The sequence below is a fragment of the Piliocolobus tephrosceles genome, chromosome 4 (genome assembly GCF_002776525.5).
Source record: "Piliocolobus tephrosceles isolate RC106 chromosome 4, ASM277652v3, whole genome shotgun sequence".
In the NCBI taxonomy this organism is placed as follows: domain Eukaryota; kingdom Metazoa; phylum Chordata; class Mammalia; order Primates; family Cercopithecidae; genus Piliocolobus; species Piliocolobus tephrosceles.
The window spans coordinates 57,868,277-57,879,668 of NC_045437.1; the positions used below are offsets into that span (position 1 = coordinate 57,868,277).

Sequence of the window (11,392 nt, forward strand, 5' to 3'; positions counted from 1 at the left end):
TGTGCCACCACGCCCAGCTAATTTTTGTATTTTTAGTAGACATGGGGTTTCACCATGTTGGCCAGGCTGGTCTCCGATCTCCTGACCTCATGATCCGCCAGCCTCAGCCTCCCAAAGTGGCTTGTGGTAGTTTTAAATATGCAAAATCTTTTATTTTTTATACAGTCTAACTTATGAAAGTTATTTTTTTCATTGCTTCAGGGTTTTATGTCAAGAAAAAAAAAAATGCTTCATTCTAAACTATAGAAGTTTTCTCCTCTGCTTAGTTCTATTCCTTTTGTGACTCTGCCTTTTAAATTTAAAGCTTGATCCATTTAAATTTCATTCTGGTGGAGGTATAAATTATAGATCCAACTTTATTTTTCTCCAGATGGCTACCCAGTTATCCCAACACCCTTTGAATAAATTCCCTCACTGATTTAAAATGCCACTTTTATCATGTCCTGTGTGTTTTGCGGTCTCAAATTTCCTGTCTTCATATTTTATTTCACTGATCTAGATCTATACATGTGCCTTCACACAGTTTTAATTATTGTAGCTTACTATCCTTTAATATCTTATAGACTTGGTCCCACCTCTCATTACTCTTCTTTTTCATAGTCTTCCTATTATTGTATGCTCATTTCTATATTAATTTTAGCCTTAATTTGTCAAGCCAAAAAAAAAAAAATTCCTGTGGGCATTTTCACTGGAGTTACTTCCAATTTACAGACAAATTCAGGGAGCTTATTTACCTTTAAGAAACAGCCCTAATATTATAGCTGGCAATTTTGCTCCACCAAATACAAATGATGTGATTCATGGCTCAACCAGAGCATTCATATTTCATATTAGTATGGGTCCAATCACAAGATGATGGTCTTCCTCACAGGTAATAATGGTGTTTGGCACTAACCTCCCTCCTACAGACAGAAGGGCTATATGAAAAACATATGAATGTCAAAAGTACTGTTAAAATAGCAGATTCCCTGAGTTTACCCATAAATTAAATATAAATAAGAAACAATTCTATGGTCACCATATGTTTTCTTAAAATGGAAGCTAAAGATACAGGCATAAAGAATTTAAAAAGACCTCTACAGATGATCCAGAAAGGCTCTAAGCAATCTTTTCTTCTGAACATATCACCCCTAACATAATGGTTTATTTTATGGACTGTTTTCTAATTTTCCATTCAAAGGACATTCCAAATTAGAAAATCATGTCCATTCTACTCCAACATTCCTACAGAATTATTACCACATGTATAGTATCTTTTATCATCAAGTAGATGAAAGCAAAAGGCAAGATGGGAACAAAAAGTAAAGAGAAAATATTTTACATTAATATTTTACAGTTTGTAAACACTAACAAAAACTATCTCATTTGACACATATGCATAGTGAACTAATTATGAATAAATACATTAAAATGAAGAATAATTTTATAAGCAATATTTTTAAACTTTCATTTCTACCACACCCTATAATTTTAATGCTAAAAATCTTAAGATATCAAAACAAAAATCCCTGTTGAAGGGTGAGGGGAGTAAGATATGATATTAAAGAAGTAGGTGGGGCCAGATGATGAAGGGTCTTGTAGGCAACAGTAAGAATTTTAGACTTTGCCCATAAGAATAGTGAAAAATCAGTAAGATTTTAAGCAAGAAAAGATTGTGATCATTAGCTGATTTTTAAAGATCATTTGGTAACAATGTAGAAGATGGGTTATTTGCATGGTGACAAGGGTAGAAATAGAGAAAATAAGTTACTGCAATGAACCAGACATGATTACTAGACTTAGTGTAGGATTGGTAGCAGCAGTATGATGAAGAAAGGATTCATTTAAGAAATACTGAGTAGAAGAAATTTTAGTAGTCAAAATGTTCTAATAATCCCCCTCCAAAAAAAGTCCCAGTGGTTACTGACACATTCCACCAAAGCTTCAATAAATCAGTACTTAAATGTAAATACAGCCGGGTGCAGTGGCTCATGCCTGTAATTCCAAGCACTTCAGAAGACCAAGGTGAGAGGATTGCTTGGGCCCAGGAGTTCAAGACCAGCCTGGGCAACATACTAAGACTCCGTCTCTATAAGATTTTTTTTTTATTCTTTTAATGTAAATGAATAAAAAGAGTTCTGGAAGTATGCAACCAAACTGATAATAGTGGTTAGTTCTGGATAAAGGAGGTGAAAATTATGGGTAACAAAGAGATACTATTTTTATTTTTATAAGAATACATTCATGTATGACTTGTATAATTTATAATTTTCTAAGAAATTTTCCTACAAATTAAACACAAAAAGCCTTAATTCATATCTAAATTAAATAACTGAAAAAAGAAATATTAAAGAGGTAAAAATGATAAGACACTACTAATTTTTTGACTTGAACAACTCAGAAATGATATAAATGATGGTGTCATTTATAGAACTAGGAAACTAAGAGAGAAACGCAGGTTTGAAAGGAAAATAATTAAGTCCGAGGCACAAGTGTAACAAATAAATAAAGATGTCCTATGACTAGGTGGACTACAGGAGTCTGGAGCTCAGGATAAGTGAACACTTGAACCTGGTACATAGTAGTTTGAGAGTAGACAAGAGTAGGAAAAGGGCCCAGGAAAGCGGGAAGAAGGTGGCTTAACTAAGACTGGAGTTACCAAAGAGGTAAGAGAAAAACCAACAGATCTTGATTTATCAAAGTCCAGTAAAGACTGTTATGAGAAACAGTGGTCAGTTGTGTTCAGTGCTACTGAGTTGTCAAATAAGATGAGGAATGAAGAGCCCACTGAATTTAGCAACACTGGCATCTTTAGCAGGTTCAGTGGAGTGATGGAATGAATGAAGTACAAGGTGAAGAAATAAAGTGAATGTGATCACTCTTTGAAGAAATTTGGCTATGAAAAAAAATCGGGCAGAGGGTAAGAATGGGGTAGAAAGGTTCAGTATCAAAGGAGGGCTTTTTTATTTTTAAGGTGGAAGAGATTTCTCTATGTTTAAATGGCATTTATGCGCAATGGCAGAAAGGGAAAGAATGATTATTTTTTAATAATGCTCCAAAATTAATATAGGAAACAAACTGGAATGCTGCTCATTTCTGTAGTATGACAGTGAGACATCTCAGCCATCAGTAAATGGAATTTATTCACTCCGAAAGACAATAAATCAACAAAACAAAAAACCTCTTCTGTAGACATGAAAGGAGATCTGCTTACATTTAAATCATAAGGGAACTTTTAGAACATTCACATCAAAATGGAAAATGGAATTTAAAGTTCATGTGCTTAATGTCCAATCTGTAAATTCTAAAATATACTTTATCAAAATATTCAGGTGAGGGAGTATAATAATACAATAGGTCAACTTTCTCTGATTCTTCCACAGATTAAAGGTTTTACAGATGCCTTGAAAGGAAACAGATGAGTACATGAATAGCTTAGTTATTTACACCCCTTGAGGCACATACACAGTACACCTAATGGTTCCGCCCTGAGGCAAAAGACTTACAGATTGCCCTCCTAATTGCTCCCTGGACACCCAGTACACAAAGCCACGTGATCCGGAGGTACTGATTCCTATATAAAACTCACCATTAAGAAAAAAATCAAAAGATAAATATCTTGCCAACTACTTCTGAACAAATAAAACTCTCTTATAATACCCAAAACCTAACAAATCACCATGCCACGCACTAGCTAATATACCTAACAAAATTCTGACCTGCTTCTCTTTAAAATAAAAGCAATTTAGGTAGACATTAACCAATTATTTAAACAACATCATTACCCAATAAACTTCTGAACATCTAGTTTTACTATAAATGCAGTGCCAATTTTATAATTTCAAAGTGAGAAATTTCATTTCTAAGGAATGCCTGTTATATCTTCATAATAAGCATAGATAGTTGATAAAGTCATCAATTTTAAGAGTTTAAAATGCCGGGCGCGGTGGCTCAAGCCTGTAATCCCAGCACTTTGGGAGGCCGAGACGGGCGGATCACGAGGTCAGGAGATCGAGACCATCCTGGCTAACATGGTGAAACCCCGTCTCTACTAAAAAAATACAAAAAACTAGCCGGGCGAGGTGGCGGGCGCCTGTAGTCCCAGCTACTTGGGAGGCTGAGGCAGGAGAATGGCGTGAACCCAGGAGGCGGAACTTGCAGTGAGCTGAGATCCGGCCACTGCACTCCAGCCTGGGCGACAGAGCCAGACTCTGTCTCAAAAAAAAAAGAGTTTAAAATATAAAATAAAATCTAGGTGAAGGAGGTAAAAGAACTTTCTAAATTTGAAGAAATTCAGAACTGGCGACTAAACATCTGAAAAGGCAAGGCATTTTTCTAAGTTTAGGGAAAAAAATAATAGAAACTGAATTTCCAAAAATAAAAAATCTTCCACTCCTCTGTCCCCAGGACATATTCCCCACCCTGGGGCACAGCCCAGATGCAGACCTGAAAGCGTCCCCAGAGCCCGTGCTGTCCAACACTATGGCCCTCCACAACCTTTATCAACTGATGAAAAAGAGGATAGGAGTAAAGTTCACAAAATAGGAGATGCAATGAATAAGCAAATATATGGGAAAATACGTAACTTTGTGAGTAACTTTAAATTTTCACATTAAAACAACAGGTAACTTGTAGGGGTTCTTTTGTTTTTTATTTTGCTGTTAATTGGCAAAAAATGTAAAACTATGCTAATATCCAGTGCTGGCAATTGGTGTGTGAAACTGGTAGGCAATTTGGTAATACATATAAAGTGCCATAAAAACATTCAACATGCCCTTTTGCCCACTATTTCCTCTTCTGGAAGTCTGTATTAAGGGCGAAAGAAAATATGGGCAGAGTGAAGGGCAGTGCTTTCTCCACATGCATAGAGACATTCATCTGAGCCTCACACATAAAATGAAAACTTGGAAACAAATTTAAATGCCCAAAATAAGACAATAGTCAAATAAAATATAAATCCACTGAATTATTTATGTTTACACATAACATGTATATAACAGAAAAATGCTTCTCATACAATGTCAAACCAAAAAGAGCTAGATATAAAAATGTGCAAATAATGAAAAACCACATTTAATGCATAGAAAATACAAGGAGGAAAAACACTAAAATAGTGACTATGGTTGGTTGACACAATGGTATAGAATGACTTTTCCCATTTCCCAGTATCTTGCACATGTTTCAAAATGTGATTTCATTGCTTCTACTATTTTTATACAGCTTTTAAAAAATGGGAGGGGAGGATTTCATAAGATATTCGCAAATTTAAAATAGAAGAATACAAATCTGAGTGTTCTTTGAAACTTTTTTAAAAATCAAAAATAACAGTGCAATAAGGATGATTCATAATTTGTTTGATGTAGTTCTTTTGTACAGAGGATGCAAAAAAATGGTTATGATCTCACTTGGGGTCTTAGAAGTTATCTCAGAAGTTATTTAATTCTAAATAAAACTGGAAAGCCATTTGAGTTTTAAGTTGGAATGTTCCATAATCTGATTTATGCTATAGCCTCTGTTTTCTAGTTTGTTTTTTGGTAAAATCTGACATCTTAGATGTCCAGTGAATTATCTGTGGGAAGAGGAAGAATCATTTACGCCATCTAACTCTTAATCTAAAAAACTAACATCATTAGGTAAAAAATCATTTTTAGTAATATTGCAAATCTTAACATCTCCCCTACTACACTGACAGTTTCTGAGGTATGGCAGGGATGCATCTTATTTTCACGTGGTGGGTGGTTCTCACATAAGTATACAGAGTTGTGCTTGAAGAGGTATACAAGGGGAAAAACTAATGCCCCATCAGTCAAGATCATCACAAACCACCACTCAAGTAAGCAGACATAAACAGGGCTGTCCACATTCAAATAAATCTTTATTAGATAGTAAAATATTTCTGAGAGAAGAGGTGAGTACCCAAAGCACCAAACCAGAACAGTTCAGGCAAGCCCCCAGGTCATCTAAGCCTGAGCCCTGGAATACTCAATCGTAGCCAACCATATAGTATACATTACTACAGTGGATTCTGAGAATTTGGCCTTTTGGTTAGTGGTGGTGAACACAGAATGGTCTTTCACTAGGACATGTCAAAAGAATGTATCTGACTTTGATCCAATGACCAAATTACATAGATAATTATGTAATATAGCATCATTTTGATTGAAATAAATGTTATATAAGATAAATTCTCCAACAGGGACTGAGGCATTTTAGTTAACCAAGGCTGCTACATTTGCTATTAAAGCCACTGGGTCTTCAGGTCTTAGAAAAATATAGTAGGAAGAAGTTTATAATCTATATCCAGTACCCAACGAAGTGATGTACAACATACTAAAAGCACCAATGAATATGTGTAAATACTCTAGTTTAAAAAGGACATCACATACAAAATATTATTTGATAACTAAAATGTATCTAGACCTTTCTTTGTATCTTTCAACATGCTCCCTTCACACATTATATGTCACTTCATATTCAAAGAAGCCTTTTTAGTTAAGCAAGGCAGGTATTATCACCTCATCATAGGTGTGGTAAGTGGTAAGCTTAAGTGATCTACAAAAGCTCACATAGCTGCTAGATGTCAAAGCAGAAACTACACTTGTAGGGTGAACGACACTCTTATTTGCCTCTCCTCCCCTTACCAGATCTCCATCAGAGAGCTGACTGACTTGCTTCTTATGCAAGCAATGTGATCAAAAAGAAATTATTTGATGACATCCCAGATATATGTCCTTTCTTGATAGCTGGCCAGCAGTAAGAGTTGTTTCATCTACTAACACTCCATAATAGAAAATCCATAGATTCTTACCCAAAAGGCAAACTGGTAATTTAAAAGGTAAGCCTCCTACTGAGCCAAAGTCCAAACATTATTTTAAAAGAATTTATTTAAAAATCCAAGGACTAACATAAAGGAAAACCAGAGGCAGACTGCTCAGAGGTTTTTCTCCCTTGTTTTCTACTGTTTACATCAAGCAAGACATTTCATTTATTTAGAATAACTATGCCAATTATTTTGCATAGTCATTTGGCAGTAGTCCTAAAATAAATCCTAATTTATTACACCAATTAATATTAATACTTTTAAATTATTTCAACTGAGTAAAATGTGTCTAAACTTTAAAATAGCTATCTTCTTAAGTATGGAGACTTATTGGTGTATCTACTATGAATTACTAAGAATTATGTTTTATATAAAATACAGTAGCTAACATGTTTTGAGTTCTTCATTATGTACTGGGCACTCAGCTATTTAAACATGAAATCTCACTGAATCTTCACAACAATCCTATGGTGTAGGTTTTTGAGACAGGCGCTTTCTCTGTCACCCAGGCTGGAGTACAGTGGCATCCTCACAACTTACTACAGCCTCGACCTTTTGGCATCAAGCGATCCCCCTGCCTCAGCCTCCCAAGTAGCTAAAACTACAGGTATGTGCCACCACACCTCGCTGAATATTTTTTTAATTTTGTGTAGAAATGGAGGCCTCCCTATGTTGCTGAGGCTGGTCTCAAACTCCTGTCCTCAAGTTATACCTCTCATCTTGGCCTCCCAAAGAGTGTTGGGATTACAGGCATGAGCCACCATGCCCGGCCACAAACAACTTTTAAATCTACTTTATAAATGTGGAAACAGAGGCACTAAACATTACTTAACCAATCAGAATGTAAGAAAACTGGGATCTGAATGTAAAAAGTCTAGCCACTATACTATATGACCTCTGTGATCTACCTCCTCTTGTGTGGCTTTGGGATAATGGAAAAAGCATAGCCTCCAGACTCTGACTAACTGGGTTCAAATCCTAGCTCCTGTGCTTATAGATGCAATCTTGAGAAAGCTAGAGAAAATGTTCTTGCACTTCTCAACAAAAGACACATAAGGATCTGGGTAAAGTGGCTCATGCTTGTAATCCCAGGACTCTGGAAGGCCAAGGCAGGAGGATGGACCACTTGAGGTCAGGAGTTCAAGACCAACAGAGTGATACCCCATCTCTAAAAAATCTTTGTTTAAATGAAATAGCCAAGCATGGTGGTACATGCCTGTAATCTCAGGAGGCTGAGTTGGGAGGATTGCTTGAAGTCAGGAGTATAAGGCTGCAGTGAGCTATGATTGCACCACTGTACCTAGCCTGGATTACAGAGTGAAACCCTGTCTCAATTTAAAAAAAGAAAAAGAAAGAAAAAAGGCACTTAAGGCCTGATGTAAGCGTTTCGGCACTAAAGAACTGTTGTGAAAACGTAACACCTAGAAAACAGTGACTAGCTCATGCTTAGGGATCAAAAATCTCAGCTGTAACACAGTGACTCCTCAGGGGATGGTGTGGTGTTTAAGACGATGGCTCCACACCAAATGGCCTCAAACTGTTCTTGTTGAATTCTTAAGTTTTCTTTCTTTTTTAAAGGTTTTACTTCTTCATGCTATCACTTAATCAAGCTGATACTGGGGATGTGCCTGTATATAAGGCATTCCCTTCTGTGCCTTTTTTTTCTTTTTTCTTTTCTTTTTTGAGACAGCATCTCGCTTTGTCACCCAGGCTGGAGTACAGTGGCAAGATTATGGCTCATGCAGCCTCGATCTCCTGGGTTCCAGCAATACTCTCACCTCAGCCCCCCAAGTAGCTAGGACTACAGGCGTGTGACACCACGTCTGGTTAATTTTTGTATTTTTGTGGAGATGGGGTTTCGCCATGTTGCTCAAGCTAGTCTCAAGCTTCTGGCTCAAGCAATCTGCCTGCCTCAGCCTCCAAAGTGCTGGGAGCATGTGCCTCTTTCAAATACACTATAAACTAGAAAGCTAAACTTTCCAAAACAATTTCTAAGTAGGAATATCCAAATTCTAGGAGAAGATTCTGGGTCTTTCCAATTAGCTAAGAGAAAAACTTCAGTATGTGAACATTGTAACATCTAGTTCTGGCTTTTTAGAGTTCGATTTGCTTACTCACCTTCTTTGTGAGGTTTGAAGAATGCTGAGGATACCACACATTTTAGACCTACACATAAACTTGGTCTTACTGGAGCACACTATAACGTAGCACTGCCACTATCCCATCCAATCAAATACACAGGACAAAGACAGGCAAAGTGGGTTCAGGCTGGTATATCAGACTGCTTAAAAAATGCATAAAAGCATACGCAACCTTTTTCTGGCTAAGAGTTAAAAGAAATTAAAAATGACACTTAGGCTGGGCGTGGTGGTTCATGCCTGTAACCCCAGCACTTTCAGAGGCCAAGGCGGGCAGATCGCTTAGAGCCCAGGAGTTCAAAACTAGACTGGGCAACATGGTGAAACACAGTCTCCATGAAAAATACAAAAATTAGCCAGGCATGGTGCCCGGCGCCTGTAGTCCCAGCTACTTAGGAGGCTAAGGTGGGAGGATTACTTGAGCCTGGGAGGTGGAGGTTGCAGTGAGCCAAAATCACTGCCAGCCTGGGTGACAGAAAGAGACCATCTTAAAAAAGAAGACACCTAATTGAAGACACATTTGGAGGTTTAAGGTGCTTTACAGAAGAGGAACTAAAGTATTGGGCAGATGTCTCCCTTTTAGATACATTTGCCAAACTCACTGCCAAATATGGTCTGACAGAACTTTTCAGTACACTGTGCCAACCTAATGCTATTTTCACACACACTCTAGTAAGTTAGCAAAGGAAACTGACTCCATCTTTCAGTGATGAGCCCATTAGACAAACCTAAGTACTGAAAACCGCTAAGTGGTAGAAGAGAACATAATCACACTGTTTACTGTGAGACAAAGTCTTCACTGGATTAAAATAAAAGCACACAAGGGAGGGTGAAATGGAAGGATCACACAAAATATATCTGAGATGCCTCAAAAATAAAAGAGCTGTCAAATCAAAAACAAAGTTTAGAATGTTCCATCCTTATTACAGCAACTATATCAAGCACTGCTGTATTTCTGTGTCCCATCATAGAAACTACCATTCCCAAACATTTTTCAAAATTCAGTGTGTCAGTCATTCCCTATCCAAGAAGCTGATTGATAAAATATACATATATATATATAATTTTTTCTTTTTTCTTTTTTTTTTGAGACAGAGTCCCGCTCTGTCGCCCAGGCTGGAGTGCAGTGGCACGATCTCAGCTTACTGCAACCTCTGCCTCCTGGGTTCAACCGATTCTCCTGCCTCAGCCTCCCAAAGAGCTGGGACTACAAGCGCCCACCACCACGATGGCTAATTTTTGTATTTTTAGTAGAGACGGGGTTTCACCATGTTAGCCAGGCTGTTTTCCAACTCCTGACCTCAGGTGATTTGCCTGCCTCAACCTCCCAAAATGCCAGGATTATAAGCGTGGGCCACCATGACTGGCATGTGTCACATTTCAAAAAGGTTATGAACCATAATAGGGCAGGGGTCAGCAAACTTTTTCTGTAAAGAGCCAGTTAGTAAATATCTTAGGCTTTGAAGGCCAAAGTTTCTGTCATAACTACTCAAATCTGCCATTAGACCACGCAATTAGTCACTGACAATACATTAAATGCTATGGTCTGAATGTTTTTTTGTCCCCCCAAAATTTACCAAAGTGATGGTGTTTGGTGGTGGAACCTCTGAGGGACGATTAGGTCATGGGGGCAGAACCCTCATAAATGGGATTAGTGTCCTTATACAAGGGCATGCATGACCCCCTCATTCTTCCCATCATGTGAGGTCACAGCAAGAAGGTATCACCTATGAACCAGGAATAGGGCTCACACCAGACACTGAATTTGCCAGCACCTTGATCTTGGGTTGCCCAGCCTCCAGAACTGTAGGAAACTCAATTTCTGTTGTTTATAAGCCATCCAGTTTATGGTATTTTGCTATAGTAGCCCCCAAAGGACTAAGACATAAACTAATGAGTATGGATGTGCTACAATAAAGCTTTATTTATAGACTCTGAAATTTGAATTTCATATAATTTTCACATCACAAAATATTATTCTTTTGACTTTTTTTTCTAACCACTAAAAAAAAGGTAAAAAACATTCTTAGTTTGCAGGCTATACAAAAACAGGTGGATCTGGCCTATGGGCCACAATTTTCGGATCCTTGACAATAGGCTGCCCTAATATTCAAGAATGTATATGCAAAAAAACCTACCAACTACAATTTTAGAATTATGTTACCTTTGAATCTAAAGGGGCGGGAGTATGCTATTATGTTTTCTGAAATAGAAACTATGGGCCGGGCATGGTGGTGCATGCCTGTAGTCCCAGCTACTCAGGAGGTTGAGGTGGGAGGATCGCTTGAGCCCAGGAGGTTGAGGCTGCAGTGAGCTGTGATCACGCCACTGTATTTCAATCTGGGTGAAACAGTGAGACCCAGAAAAGACAGAAAGAGAAAGAAAGGAAAGAGAGGAAAGAGAGGAAGAGAGAAGAGAAGAGAAGAGAAGAGAAGAGAAGAGAAGAGAAGAGAAG

The 11,392-nt window shown here is 37.7% G+C and overlaps 1 protein-coding gene across 1 annotated transcript in view; it reads right to left on the minus strand.

Moving 5' to 3' along the window:
- Window positions 1-11,392, minus strand: part of ZSWIM6 (zinc finger SWIM-type containing 6) — a 223,554-nt gene that overhangs the window by 166,728 nt on the left and 45,434 nt on the right. The window lies entirely within an intron of this gene.